The following is a 15,350-nucleotide window of genomic DNA, read 5'->3' as shown; positions in this document are numbered from 1 at the left end:
AAACTATTATCTTTAAAATTTTATTTGTCTATCAAAAATCCAAAAATAAGTACACGATTAAAATCAAATTCAAAAATTGTCCAAAGTCACTTAAACACAGAATACGCAATGCACTCAATATGTTTCACATTCAAAATTGAAATGATGCTGAAAAAAATGTAAGAAGTGCATATTTGGATAGACGCTATTTCGTCTATCCAAATTCGAAGCGGAATTTAAGAAAACGAACATCGTAATATACATCCATGTTTCAGATTAAATATTTGGATAGATCAGTGTTGCTGAAACTTCAGATATCCGTGTACCCCTTCTTTAATTTTCATTATTACCAAGTACCTTTTCAAAATACCCTTATCAAAATAAAAATAATAATAATGAATAAAAATATATTTCATTGTAAATGTCTGTTTTATTTGAATTTAGATGTACATTTAAACAAAAAAAAAAGATTTTTTTTTTAATAGAACAAAATTTATAAAAATACTATACATTTTTACTTAATATAAATAATTTATTATCAATGAGACAAGTGAAATTGCCTATTTCTATATCTGCTATATTGCTCTCTTTTGTGCGTTTTATAAATCCAGTGTTTAACCAATGATCCATACTTAAGAACTTGAAAGCTAAAAAAATTACCGTATTTATTCGACTATAACTCGCACTTTTTTTCTCAAAATTAAAGATAAAAGATCGTGGTGCGAGATATATGCGGGGATTTTCGGAAACTAAAGTTTTCAGAAAAAAAAAAAAACTGAAAATGAGTATGACTTACCAAGAAGCTTCTATTCTCCATCACTTCTTCTGTCCTCGAGAGCAGTTTCTTTGTGTGCAATCAAAGTTATCTACACAAATAGAGTCATCTTCTTTTTCATTATATCAAGCAAAAATTACAGTAATTTAAGACTTGAGATACGTAATGAACAATCCTTGACAAATTACTAATGAGAAGTGAAAGATGTGCGCGATTGTAGGCCAGTAGAGAAAAAGCAACTACTAAGAAGTGCATATGATTGGTGCGGTATTAACAAAAGATCGTGCGACCCACACAAAACAAGATGACAATTGAATTGAAATGCTAATTCTCTTAAGCCATTTCCATAATATCTGAAATGCATTCACTATATATTTCTTAGTTTTAACACGTTCATGACGGGGTAGTGTCAAGCAAAACCATATGTTGCACCTGCAACATGTGGTTTGCTCCAGTCTATACAGCAGTTTCTGTTGGAGGGGAGATGTGATTTAGTAAGTGATTGTTTACTGCAGGGAGTAAAATGTGAAAGTCGGGGGCGATAGCGATTCGCAATTTGAGTAGGAGAATTCATGCATAATATAATTTAATATATATATATATATGTTAAAGATACCAAGCTATTTTAAAACCTGGTTATACTCCATTTCCCAAGTAAGCAAACAGACAAATAAGTCAAGTTTGTGCCTGCACGTAATGCAAGTCTAGCTGACCCTGCAGGTAGCGCAAGACCAAGGTAACTCATGGTAAGAGTAGAATAAGCTCTGATCACTAATCTTAATATTTACCCATAATGTAAAGCACATCTCCTGGAAGTGATGTATGATGCTTTGTATTAAAGGAAAGGGGCCACTACTCAGACCGGTTTCGACCTTTATTGAGGTCTCATCAGTGGGAGTGGCCCCTTGCCTTTAATACAAAGCATCATACACTACTCAGACCGGTTTCGACCTTTATTGAGGTCTCATCAGTGGGAGTGGCCCCTTGCCTTTAATACAAAGCATCATACATCACTTCCAGGAGATGTGCTTTGCATTATGGGTAAATATTAAGATTAGTGATCAGAGCTTATTCTACTCTTACCATGAGTTACTACCTGCAGGGTCAGCTAGACTTGCATTACGTGCAGGTGCAAACTTGACTTATTTGTCAGTTTGCTTACTTGGGAAATGGAGTAAAATCAGGTTTAAAATAGCTTGGTATCTTTAACACTGATTATACCCAAGGTAAAATACTTTCTATATATATATATATATATATATGTGACTACTACTATTAACTCGGGGTTGGGATATGTTCATTTTTAATATTAACTGACTTAAAACCCGAGAATTATAACAAAATGAGATTTATTTGAAAACGCAACATGTTTCGTCGAGATTGACTTCATCAGGCGTTAAGAACATAGAAAGATATTAAAAGACACTGAAAATAACATCGAGACACTCTAAAGCTATACAATTATAAAGTTATAATATTCGGCTGTGAATTATAGTTATTATGAACTTGAGCTATAGTCCGTGCTAAAGTTCTATTGTTGTACACTTGTGCGTGTGTGGAACCACGCGATCTCCAGTATCTGATAGTAGAGCTGAAAGAGTCAGGCAAATTATAGCTGAGATTATTGTTCATATGAAGCGGGTCCAAGGTGATTTCTTTTGACTCCACAATGCGGCGTTCCACCTCATCATGGCAAATGTGTAGGTTTGAAGTTGATGTTCAATTTATCTCATGTTGGCGGCTTTATAGTCTATATATATATACAGTATATATATATATATATATATATATAGACTATAAAAGTTTATGAAATTCACATTGTATGATATTTTATGGGTTGTTTCCATAAGTATCTAATAAGTGGGTTCTAAAATGTTTAGTTTTAGTATGTATGACTGTAATTTTTTTTTATTAATAAATTATAATAAGCACATATTTAACTGTCAATGGGAACTGGCGCCTTTTTTATTTTCTAAACTAAACTGTATTTTTGTAAAATATCATGTTGCCGTAATACGGCTGAACGAGTGCCCTTATTAAGTAGCGCCGTGAAGCAGGCTGCCTCTATGCTACACCCTTTCGACGGCACAGTGCAAGAATGAATTCATGCCCTGTGCAGGGCAAGAATGAATTCATGATCTGTCTTAAACTAACAATTTCCACTAAAAATATAATAAACAATCCAGAATATTTATACAATTTTCGCTGAGTCGATGCTTACTCTGTGAAATAAAATCTGTGGTAATATTGATAACGTTTTACTTCGAACAAATTATAAAAAACTGGTGATGTATTAAGTTAAAAATGTTTGATTATTAAGAATTCATAATAATTTGACTGATTTAAAATTTCATTTTTATTGCATTAACTATAATTTGTAATTGTGATATTTATATAGTACGATATAATTCAAGAATAAGAAAATTTATATATATATATATATATATTTATTTATTTATTATTTCCCGTGGTGAAATGGCGCCCATATCTTGAAGTGGCCTTGTGCGGCACACAACCGCACTGCTCGGCCATCACTGTAAACACAATTAATTTTCTCGAATTGTCAGTTTTTATGGCTTGCAAATCAATAAAAGTTGGATTATTCGAAAAAAATATTGAAAATTACAATAGCTTAACGTAATATTTATAATTATAGCTTTTCATTAAAATAAGGGACATTAGGCTGTCCCTACAAGTACAATACGGGACAGCAAAATTCGTCGTAAAATGCGGGACATCTAGCAAGCCTATTGAAACACCAAATGCAAATTAAAGTATAGGAATGGTTTATTTTATTAGATTAAAACTTCTAGTACATATATAAAAAAATACAAAATATTTCAGGAAAAGTAGTAAAGTTATCTAGAATACTTTTTCTTCATATAGTTGCAATTATAACAGCCATTTAAACAAAACTTGAAAAGGAAAGAAGGAAGCTATTATCACAGAATAAAATTAAACAATAATAAACCAATCGTTAGTTTTATTTTTTAAATAATTATTGTGTGCAATATTCGAATCTTTTTTTGTACATAGCGTATAAGATTCATTTCGACAACGACGCATATTTCACACTTAATTTAAATCAAATATATCACAGACACGAGTGGTGGCGTTGATCAACAATCGTGCGCAGCATCTCACACGATATGCTATGAACTAACGTAGTAAGGAACAAACGGTTCATGAAATTTGATTTCCGGAATATTTTCAAGATATTCCGATATTTCAAGAATATTTTGACTCAGCAAAGAGTCAAAAAGAGAAAGCCGACTTTTCGTAGATAGATATATACAACGTTTACTGAAGGAGGTGCATCGTGTACTTAAAATAAGTAAAGAAAGTGCAGATGTTCTGAGCAGCTTAGTTTTGGATGTACTAGATCGAATATCATCACAGGCAGCAAAGCTTGGACATGCTAACAGAAAAGTAGCACTAAAACCACTCTTCATACAAACTGCCGTCAGATTACATTTATACGGAGAGTTAGCAAAGCATGCGATCTCTGAAGGTACAAACGGTGTAACTAAATTTGTTCGATTCCAGGTACTAATTATAGTTGTGAACAAATTTTTCCTAAAGGACTATTGGACTTTCAAATAGGTTGTCTAAATTATCCGAATTTAACCCAACGATCATTTTGAACAAAATGTGTATGGAAACCTTTGATTACTTATGATAAACTATGTTTGTACTTATAAAATAATGTAAGATGAATTGCTTAAAAATAATGAAGTAAATTTGTATTCGTGTGCAGTTTTAGTAATTATTTCTTTCTTATACATGCGCTTTTTGATGACTCCGTTCCTAGAAAATAATTCAATTTAAGCCAAGAATTGGAACATTACTTATCTAGATAATATTTTATTTTTTGTTGTAATAATAAAAGCACTACAGGAAAATCTAATTTAGGGCTAATGACAACCTATTGTGCCCTTGATATGAGGCAATTTCAGTGATAGTTGAGTACGAAAATGAAATATTTTATTAAGCGTAAAAGATTTTTTAAAAATAATATTGGAAATACTGATCTTTCGGAGCAGCAGTTATGGAAATAAATAACATAGGACGAGGGGCGGGATGGAGAAAGAAATAAGAAAAGAAAAAAAAAAGTAGATCTTAAAGTTAAGATAAAAAGTAACGGGGACAGCAATTCCCCCGTAATATCTAGGACTTGCTTTACAACGGGGGAAAAGCATTCTAATACAAACTGCAAGTCTGTGGAAGAACTGTAGGAGTGGGTTATGGAACGAAAACATTTGCCACTCACTACTACGCATACACAAGAAGTAAATTTCCTTACCATCTTGCAAAGTTGTGCACTAAATATAGTTGAAGTTGAAATATAGTGGGTTGTGGAACGAAAACATTTGCCACTCACTACTACGCATACACAAGAAGTAAATTTCCTTACCATCTTGCAAAGTTGTGCACTAAATATAATAAATAAAATTATTGTAAATACAGGAGTACAATCTCTCGTGAGATGACAGGAGTACAATCTCTCGTGAGATGACAGGAGTACGAATGTTCTTCAACAGTTTGTAAGACGATGTCTCAGGATTTTTTATTTATTGATTGACAAATGTGCCGTCATTTTCTCAGTAAAAACTCAATGAAAACCCCTCACAGTATCGAAGTCTTCTTAGCAACAACAACAACAAAAAGAAATCGGAACACTCCTGATGATAGTTGCGTTTAAAAATGCACAAGAAAAGTGGGTCTTGTCTCATGTATATTACATCAGCAAATAATGAATCTTTTCCCCCAGATCATTTCCTATATCAATAATGTATAAGTTAAACAGCATTGCCTCAAGTACAGAGCCCTGTTGCACATAACTACACATTTTCTCCTGGACTTCTGATGTGTATCCATTAGCCACCCTCTTATCCATTTTACTAGTTTCATAACCAAACCTATTTGCTCAAATTTATGTAACAGAGTTCCATTCAGTATCCTATCAAATGCTTGTTCAAGGTCAGCAGTACCATTATGTGGCCATTCTCCTTATCCAATTCAACTGTCATTTTATTATAAAAAGTAAGTAAATTACAGAGGCATGACCTACCTACCTACCTTCAATAAACCATGCTGTCCCCAATACAGTATCCTATTTCTGAATTTTTCTCTTTTACTAACTTCAATACTTTGACCACACTAATGAAATGCTGATCTGTCAGTAATTTTTTTTCTTCTGTCACGGAGCCTCTTGGATGCAATGGAACTATCCCCCCCTTTCCACTCCTTTGGAACTCTACCAGGGCTGACTCAGAGAATCCAGTCAAAGACATTACCAATTCCTTAGTACATTCTCCTAATATGCAAGCTGATATCTCATCCAAACTTGTAGCCATCTTAAGATTTTGCAATATCCTAAAAATCTCAACTTCATCAACCACTATTTCCATATCAACCCTTGCTACATCTATTACTACAATATTGCCACCTGGACAATACATACTTGCAAAATGATCACTCAATAATTAAACTATTTTATCTGCTTCAGTCTGTTCCCCACCATCAGCATTCATCAAATCAATTCTACCATGCTCATTTTTTCTTTCACTTGTCACATACTGAAGGAACTTTTAGCTTATCCTCGGCTCACTCAGCTAATTTCTTTGCATACTCTGATTTTGTCTTCTTTACCATCCTTTATCATACTGCTCATTAGCCTGTTGATCGATTTTCTCATTAAATTTCATCCTCAAGCCTTAATTCCTATGCAACTCATCCATTTATTTTCCCCACTTTATTTATCCTCCTCTTTCTGGGTATACACGGTATGCTACTCATTCCTTGAAACCCTAGGCTACTTCCTATGCACTATATCTTTCCCCTGCAATTTGTCTTCCCATGGCACCAGTGGCAGACTGGCCAGGCTGTCAGCTAGCCCGATAGCAAGTGGGCCCCTTAAACATTAGACAATATTATTATTATTATTATTATTATTATTCGTAACACCTCCAAAGAGTCCGAAGACTCATTGCGGGAGGACACCTATTGTACAGCTCTCCGTCTCCACCATTACACCGATCTTCTACTACCAATCATCGACATCAGCGCCATCTACTGCCCATCACCACTACAGCTAGTATTTTTTTGTCTGTAAATTGCGTGTGTTCTGAAGGGCAGATGTCTGTATGCGGGATGAAAAACCGAGTTTCCGGGAGAAAAAACCTTGCTACCTCCGTATGAGATCGGCTAACTCACCTTCGATTGAAAAAGTCCATATAAAGATTCCTCCCGTCATGACGAGAATCGAACTCGGCTTTACCAATCGAATGGCGCAACGTACCATCGTTCTTCCAATTCCAATTTAAAATATGTTAAAAATGACCTTTTAGTAGCTTGAAAATATAATAGAAGTTTCAATATTATTACTGTATGCAACTAAAATTTAAGTTATATTACTATTTGAATAAAAAAAATTTAATAAAATCATTTTTCGAGGATATTTTATATTTAAGAATATAATAAATAACTCTGAAAAAATAATTCTGATTCAGGTTATGTGAGGCTGACGCATACATTATACAGGCTCTATGCTTGGAACAGCAATATTTTTCATTGCGTCGGCCTCAGTTTGAGTGAGCTTCGTCAGCTCTTCACCCCGTGCTTGCTGTTTTATAAAAGGTATGTATTTAATTCATATTTTTTATATACTGTGGCCCTATGCCTATTAATTTAAATAATAAATATATTTAAGCTGAAGTCTCAAATAATAATATATACGCATAATGCAAGTTCAATAAATAATGATACCTTTTATTTACTCTACAGTTAAAATTACTGTGATTGTTAAAATTGTTAATAATAAATGCATCTATAAAGCATATTTTCACTGATGTGTTCTTGCGGCATAATTGTAATTGTAGAGGTTCATTTTTCCCAACGTGGATTATTTTTAATTAAGTTTTAATTTCAGGAATATTACCCCTACCAGCATGTAAAGGAAAATGCATAGATCTGGATCACTGAATTGCAAAGAGCGACAAGAAGCAGAAAGGCAAGAATCAGCCAAGCAATGCCGGTCTATTACAGATTTTATAATACCACAACCACCATCCACATCAATGTACAGTTCCGCAATAAAAATCAAGAAGCAAGAAACAATACTCATGGTGATCATGCAATGACTTGTGAGTAACAAGAACAGGAAAGAGCTACTTTGAATGTAGAGACAAACACAATAGCATTCTTTACTCGCCAACCCAAGCCCACTGCACTTCTTTTGGCTTCATTGTTCCGATATCATTACTACCAGTAGTTGCAAAATCTGAACATATAGCTTCAATTAGTTACAGGGAATCAGATATACCTTCAGGCATAAATGACTTGGTTTCTGAAGTGCTTCCTATAAATAAACCTACAAAAGAAAATAAAAGATCAACTGCTAGAATCTTCCAGTATCCATCACAAGCAAATCTGAAAATAGTTTTTTGCTGAACATCCATTTCAGCCACTTGATGTTCGTTTGTATGAGAGGAAAATTATGACTCAGTCCCAAGAAAATGGCTAACATGTAACAAACAAAATACTTATATTGTTCATAGTGCTTGACCTTTGAGTCTCCCAACTTTTGTAATCCATCACACTTTGTACGTGACTTTAGTGATTACAGGTGTATTAGCCAGAGCTTGGCTTTACACGAATCGATAACACGTCTGAAATGTTCAGCAATTTATCAGTGTGGTTAATGATGGCACTTTAGACAATTTTTTTGCATCTTCACTATTAAAAAGAAAGAAGTGTTGAAGCAGAGGAGTATTGTCATGAGGATTATAGACATCATAAAGATGTTAAGGCAAGCAAGCAATTCCTTTTTGAGGTCACAGAAATGAATCAGCCTACACTCTGGATAACATCAGTTGTTACCTCATACAACATGTTGATCAGCCACATCAGTAATTTTACAAAGCAGAATTACTGATGTGGCTGATCAACATGTTCATATATGATGTATGCCTATGTCTTGAATTTGGTGATCACTGTATCAACAAAATGTTGCATGCCTGCAGTTTCTTTTTTAAATTTGCTCCAGAATTTAGCAACTTTGGTGAAAATATCATACACGAGAATGGCTGTATGGATAGAAGTTGTTGGAAAACATCTAGGACAAGAAAAAATGAAATGATTAAAGATCCAATGCAGCAACAACTATATTTGGACGTTTTAATGATGCCGCTATCAACACTTTTGGAAATCATAATAAATTTAGTTTAATCCTTTATCTAAGTGTCAGCAAACAAAGTTTGTGCCTGAAAATATCTTCAGGACTGAATATGGTGTTGTACTACCTTACTGGAGTAAGGTAGTACAACACCAGGCAACTCGCAGCAAAGGTGGAACCAAGCTACCATCACTCCTATTCCAGTACCTCCCGTAATGCAAAACATATCTCCTTGAGGATAATGTTATGCATTAAGGCAATGTTTCCCAACCTTTTTGATGTCACGGACCCTCTGTAGCAAATGCTAATATGTCGCGGACCCCCTGTAACGAATGTTAATTCACTGCGGCCCCCATAAAATCCAAAATGGAAATTTTTTTATGTTTTACATATCATAAAGTTGAAGTAATAAATTACAATTTTACAACACTAAATGTATCATTTATGACAATGCAGTACTGTTATAAATGGAGATATTCGGAAGAATATGAACATATCAATTACGCCAGGTGTGAGCAACATGTAAGCTTAATAAAAATAAACTATCCCGCGGACCCCCTTTGAATTACTCGCAGACCCCCGGACCATAGGTTGGGAAACACTGCATTAAAGGATTGGCCACTACCCAGACTAGTTTCGACCTTTTTTGAGGTCTTTTCAGTGGGAGCCAGGCCCAGTGGTGGAGATACCAGTCCTTATCCTTATAAGGACTGGCTTAAAGGGGCGAAGCAAGAATGCTTTTCATCTTCCCCGTTATCTGTAGAGTACAGTATAGGGATAAGGTGTTATTGAGCTATTAAAGCTCTGATCATGGCAGAGTGTAACAGCAATAGCTTAGCCTCAGTTAGAACTTCATTGACTACAGCATTGCCATCCATTACCTTCCAAGGGTTTATCTATGAGGATCACAAGCCTTCCTTGATTTTGGTGGAGATACCAGGCAGAAGCAATAGCGAGGTCATCTTTACCTATAGGAGTTGCCAAAAGGTGTGCCACCTTTTTTATTAAATTACTCTGGATTTAGAGAAAGATGTTGAAAGTTTATTTTTCACTTGGTTAGACTATAATAAATTTAGTTGAATCCTTTATCCAAGTGTGAGCAAACAAAGTTTGCGTCTGAAAATATCTTCATGACTGAATGTGATGTTGTACTACCTTATTGGGGTAAGGTAACCTTAATCCAGTAAGGTAGTACAACACCTACCTTATATATTGTCATATATATTAAGGAAATATATTTGCTGGTCACAGTTAAACTATAAATGTACAGTTAAGCACTGCTGCTTCAGGAGTCATTTGATATACTTTTAAAGAACAGATTAACTGAGGATTTGGTTATATGAAGATTGGATAACAAAGATCACTGTACAACATGTAGACAACGTATCCAGATAAGTTATTAGACAACCTTCTTCATAAATCCTGGATGACAGTAACTATGATGAGAGCTAGATAGACTGAAAAATCTGGAATGCAATGTTGTAGTTTAACCAAACTTTATGCAGCAGTATAATCCTATCATAGAAACCCTTCTCTCTCATCAGCTACCTTGTCTCAGGCATATTACATCAACTTTCTTTCAATTAAATAATTATTTTAAATATAAGGGGGACCGGAAAGTAATCAATTATTTTTAATAGGTCATTTTTAGCCGATTGTTTCTACTTAAATAACACATAAATTTTTAAATTTGATTTTTATTTAAATATTAGCATAACTTTCCTATTTAAAAAATCTGTTTTTTTTTTTTTTTAATATGGCGGACTTTAAAGTTGAAGAGCACCATTTACGTCATTGTGTGCTGTTTTTGTTTCACCAAGGAAAGAATGCTACCGAGGCTACAAAATCATTCGCTCAACTTAAGGAGACGTATTGAAGGTTAACAAATGTCAGCGATAGTTTAGGAGATTTGCAGAAAAAAAAATTGATCTCTCTGATCGTCCTCGATCTGGGAGACCTCTTACTCCAGATGACGATGGTCTAAGACTCTCGTTGAATCAGATCCAAAACAAACCATACAAGAATTAGCAGAGAAACTTAATTCATCATGGTCAACTGTCCAAGAGCACATACATAAGAGTGGCAAGGTTCTTAAGCAGGGTGTATGGGTACCGCATGAACTGTCAGAGAACAATAAAGCACAGAGACGGGTGATTTGCAATTCATTGTTGACCAGACAACATAATGACCCCTTTTGGGAACGAGTCGTAACTGGTGACGAAAAATGGGTGCTGTATAAGAATAAAACACAAAAAACAGTGGCTTTCTCCAAATCCAACACCTAAAGATGGACTTCATCCACAAAAGGTTCTGTTGTGCGTTTGGTGGGAACTCATGGAACAAGGTAAGACTATCACAGCAGCCATCTACTGTGAACAATTAGAGCGACTACATCAAGCATTGTTAATCAAACGTCCTGTGCTTGTCAATCGAAGAGGGGTAATTTTGCAGCAAGATAATGGAAAACCACATTCTGCAAGAATGACTCAAGAAAAAATTATGCAGTTAGGATGGGAATTTCTACCACATCCTCCGTATTCGCCGGATATTGCCCCTAGTGACTATCACTTATTCAGGTCCTTAGAACACAGCTTAAGAAATATGGACATCATCTTTCGTTTGCAAGATGATGTCCAAAGGAGTTTGATATACTTTTTTGCCTCCAAAGAAATAACTTTTTTCAAAAAAGGAATTCTAAACTTAGTAGATCACTGGAATAAGGTTATAATTAACGATGACGATTATAGAATTGAATAATGTTGATTTGATCTTTAATAAAATTTATATTAAAAATGTAGTTAAAAAATGGATTACTTTCCGGCCCCCCTTATACACTGCAGATTTCAAATATACTTTCATGATTAATAACAGATCAATCATAACCTGCACTTCATAGCATTTAAAGATAAATATTTAGATAAAAGATTGATCTTTTCCAGTATAAAGTTGACTCTCATGTCATAGTGCTTTCACTTGCAAACTCTCTCTCTCTCATGCACACCCACCCACTCACAGAATGTACACGTGTGATGATGAAAATCAATACCCAATGTGAGACAACACTATGCTTACTGAAATATATAAAGTAGCTTAAAAGTACCATAACTGGTCTCTGGGTTACCTTTAATCCACTCACAGTACCAATACATATAACAAGTTTATAACTTGTTGCCGTTGGGATTATAATTAAAAAACAAAACAAAAAGGAGTGGGGACAACATATTGGAAGTTTTTTCCCACTTGGTTAGACTATAATAAATGTAGTTTAATCCTTTATCCAAGTGTAAGCAAACAAAGTTTGCACCTGAAGTATCTTCAGGACTGAGGCAACTCGTGGTAAAGGTGGACCAAGCTCTCATCACTCCTTATCTTAGTATCTCCCATAATGCAAAGCACATCTCCTTGTGGACATGTATAATGCTATGCATCAAGGAAGGGCCACTCCCTAGACCGGTTTCGACCTTTACTGAGGTCTCGTCTGTGGGAGCCAGACCCTGAAAGGATACTAAGGTTGAAGTAATGCAGAAGTTATATATTTCCCATATGCAAGTAGTGAAAAGGTGTATTACCTTATTATTAAATATTTCTAGATCAGAGAAAGATGTTGAAAGTTTTTTTCCACACCCGAAATAGATGTGCCTTTTGCATTAGGATACTAAAACAAATGATGTGAAGTATTTAGCCTCTACATACAAATAGCCCAGTCGTGAAGATACTTCACGTGCAAACTTTGTTTGCTTATACATGGACAAAGGATTAACCCAAGAATATAATTTCTTGGCATCTTTAATTTATAGTTTAACCAAGTGAAAAAACTTTCAACATTTGTCGGTGAGGAGATATACGAGGGACGTCCGGAAAGTAAGTTCTATTTTTAAATATTTTCACTGCAGCACTGCGATTGCGATGGTGCACATGCGTGCTGAGTTCGATTCGTTAGCAAGGTGTCATTTTCAGACATTCTTGCAGTGCGTATGCTTCTTGGTGTGTGTTTATAATGTCTAAGAAAATCGAATCTTTTAATGGAATTGATACTTTTTAACGAAGGAAGGACAGGTGTGCACAATGATGAACGGAGTGGGCAACCATCTTTAGTGATTGACGATTTGGACTAATGCCTAACGCCCACCCACACATGGCTGGCGTAACACAACTTCTCACCACCTTTGGCTGGGAACAATTCCACCATTCCCAATATAGTCCTGACCTTGCACCAAGCGACTTTCACCTGTTCAAACATCTGAAATCTTTCCTTGGTGGCCGGCAGTTTCAAGACGACGACGAGGTCAAAGAAGCAATCAATACGTGGTTTGGATCGCAGGTGGCAACCTTCTACGACGAAGGTGTACACTTCTTGGTGCCCCATTATAATAAGTGCCTGAACAATGGCGGAAATTATGTAGAAAAGTAGTGAAAGATCATTTCGGCGATATAAACATTATTTAAATTAAGGGGATATTAAATCCCACAGTGTTTTAAAACCGAATAAAAAACTCAAAGATTGAAATCAGAGAGTTTCATGCCGAATATAGTAAACTATAAAAGTATCGGCGATTACTAGCGTGAGCTAATGCAAGTAGTCCTAGTACGTAGTACAATCTCGGGCAACTCGCAGCAAAGGTGGTAAAGTTCTGATCGTTATTCTTGGTATTTTCCATAATGTAAAAACACATTTCCTAGGAAATGTATGCTGTTATTACATTATGGTGGGAGGTCACTACCCAGACCGGTTTCAGCCTCTTTTGAGGCTTCATCAGTGAGTAGCTAGACCAAATAGATACCAAAGGGTATAGCGAAAAGAACTTGTATACTCTGCTATACGAGTTGTCAAAAAGGTGCAGCCATTAAGTTACTTAAATATAAAGAGCCAATAGGCTTCATTTCGGCGATATAATTTAATTTAAATGTTTATAGCTTTATATTTAAGTAACTTAATGGTTGCACCTTTTTGACAACTCGTATAGCAGAGTATAAGTTCTTTTCGCTATACCCTTTGGTATCTATTTGGTCTAGCTACTCACTGATGAAGCCTCAAAAAAGGCTGAAACCGGTCTGGGTAGTGACCTCCCACCATAATGTAATAACAGCATACATTTCCTAGGAAATGTGTTTTTACATTATGGAAAATACCAAGAATAGCGATCAGAACTTTACCACCTTTGCTGCGAGTTGCCCGAGATTGTACTACGTACTAGGACTACTTGCATTAGCTCACGCTAGTAATCGCCGATACTTTTATAGTTTACTATATTCTTCATGAAACTCTCCGATTCCAATCTTTGAGTTTCTTATTCGGTTTTAAAACAATGTGGGATTTAAAACCCCCTTAATTTAAATAATATCTACTTTAATTTCCAATATATATATATATATATATATATATATATATATATATATATATTTTTAAAGAATATTTTTGCTTCTCTGACAGCCCATCGGAACTTACTTTCTGGACGTCCCTCATACATAGAGAATGGAAGGCAAAAGCACAGAATGAGAACCATCCTTGGAAATCATGTGAATGTATTGTGAATAATGGAATAAGGAATGGATTTTAAGTTTTTAAATGGATAGTGGAATGTATTGCTGAAACATTTTGTGAATATGTGTCAAATGAACTTAAGGTTCAATATGGTAGATACATTGCTGGTTGAGAGATCCCTCTAGTAATGAGGATTGACCTCATGGTGTCAAATGGAGTTAACATTAATAATGAACAGCGTGTAGCTGCAAAAAACTGATTTTATACATGGAACAGCCATTTGGCTATTTCCTGAAATGCAAAATCTGTGAAAAGCAGAAACTTTAAATCAATGAGCCACACAGTTATACAGCAACATATTCTGAAGTGGTCACCTGAGCATCTTGGATCATGGGGATGCTAATTCTGAGATTATTGTCCCTGCAAAGTCTCAAAACAGCTACAAACCTATCCAGGGTCTGCTGGAGGTCATCTGTGGAAGAGCTAAGCAGAACTAAGGTCATCTGTAAAAAGCAGATGTCCAATGCTACATTTTCCAATTCTGACACACTCACTGCCTCGGCTGTGCCTATCAATCCAATCCATAAATATTATGAAAAGGAGGGGTGACAGAACACACCCTTGGCAGAGGCCAACGGAGACTGTGAAAGGTTCAGACTTTGTGCTGTTTACCCTGACACAAAACTCTGGGCATTCATACAGGGACTTGATGGCAGCTAATAGTTGACCATCCACTCCATACTGCTAAAGAAGAGTTTAACTAAACTGAAGAACTGCTGTCACAAATTTGACATGAAAATCACCAACAAAGACAAAAATTGTGAAAATAGGTAGGAACATAACTGCATCATGAATGTGGAACGTATACACCAAGTAAAATGTTTCGACTATTTAGGAATCATTTCTATTGAAGATTGACAAAATCAATATGAAATAGA

This window comes from Typopeltis vanoorti, chromosome 24 (genome assembly GCF_054136105.1).
Source record: "Typopeltis vanoorti isolate ZY-2024b chromosome 24, IOZ_Tvanoo_1.0, whole genome shotgun sequence".
Lineage (NCBI taxonomy): Eukaryota > Metazoa > Arthropoda > Arachnida > Uropygi > Thelyphonidae > Typopeltis > Typopeltis vanoorti.
The sequence above is the reverse complement of the archived record's forward strand: the minus strand, read 5'-3'. Positions refer to the sequence as shown.